The following is a 1,377-nucleotide window of genomic DNA, read 5'->3' as shown; positions in this document are numbered from 1 at the left end:
AACATATGCAAGTCAACATGTGTAATACACCACATAAATGGAAGCAAGGACTAAAACTGATCTTTTCGATAGATGAAGAAAACCTTTTTATAGGATCCACCCATATATGATTAAAAAGAAAAGCCTGCATAGGTTTATCTGAATCTGATAAAAGTCATTTGTGACAAATCAGCTGTCCATATCATATTAAATGGGTGAAAAGCTGAAAGATTTGCTCTAAAATCTAGAATAAGATAAGGATGGCCACGGTTGCCACTTCTATTCAACATAGTTGTCAGACATTAGCTAGAGTTATCAGGCAGGAGAAAGACATAAGAGGGATACATATAGGAAAGGAAGAAGCCAGATTATCACTTGCAGATGACAGTATTTTCTACATAGAAGACCCAAAACGTTCCACCAAAAGTCTTTCAGAGAGGTTTGTTTTTTCTAGTAGAATCAAATCCAGGACCTTGTGCTTGCCAGTCAGCTGCTACACCACTGAGTTATATCCCCAGCAGTATCAGTTGTCTCAATTCACCAATTAAAAGATACAGGCTGGCAGATTAGATCAAAACAAAATGCAACAAACATTACCAGCCAGAGAACACCTCAAAAGAACTAGATAGACCAAAAATAAAATCATGGAAAAATGATATTCTACTTAGCTGGAGCCCCAGAGCAAGCACGACTGGCCATTTTATTTCAGACACAGACAACTTCAAGCTAAAACTGATCAGAAGAGACAAATATTACAACTCTGCAATTGGTAAAGGCAACAGTAAGTAGGGCCAGATAGCAATTATGAATATCTATTCTCTCTATGTCATTGCACCTAATTTTACAAAACTAAAAATTCAATAATATAGCAGGATACAAAATCACAACAAAAATTATCATTTATGCACACCAATAATGAATTTTATGAGAAGGAAATTATGAAAACAATACCATTTACAATATCATAAAAAATGTGAAATATCTAGGAATCAGCCTAAGGAGGGAGACAATCCGCTTGAGTCTCCCTTCTGTCCCTCTCTTGGACAGAAGCATTCTTTCCTCCAATAAATATATTCTGCTCTAAAAAAACAAACAAAAAAAACTAAGGAAAAGAAATACGTCTACATAAGTACAGTACTATGAAAAAGATTGAAGAGCACATCAGAAAATAGATACCTCCTGTTCCTGGATAAATAGAACCAATTTTGTCAAAATGTCCATATTTCCAAAACCGATACATAGATTTATTTATTTTATATATTTATCACAGAGTCTGCAGGGTCTTACTGCACAGATCTGACTTGTAATGATCCTCCTGTTTTCAGCCTTCCCAGTGCTGGGATTACAGGTGTGTGCCGACACATCTAGTCTTGATACATAGGTTTATTTATTTATTTT

This window comes from Octodon degus, unplaced genomic scaffold (assembly GCF_000260255.1).
Source record: "Octodon degus isolate 3935 unplaced genomic scaffold, OctDeg1.0 scaffold00144, whole genome shotgun sequence".
Taxonomy (NCBI): Eukaryota; Metazoa; Chordata; class Mammalia; order Rodentia; family Octodontidae; genus Octodon; species Octodon degus.
This window is presented reverse-complemented; position numbering follows the sequence as displayed.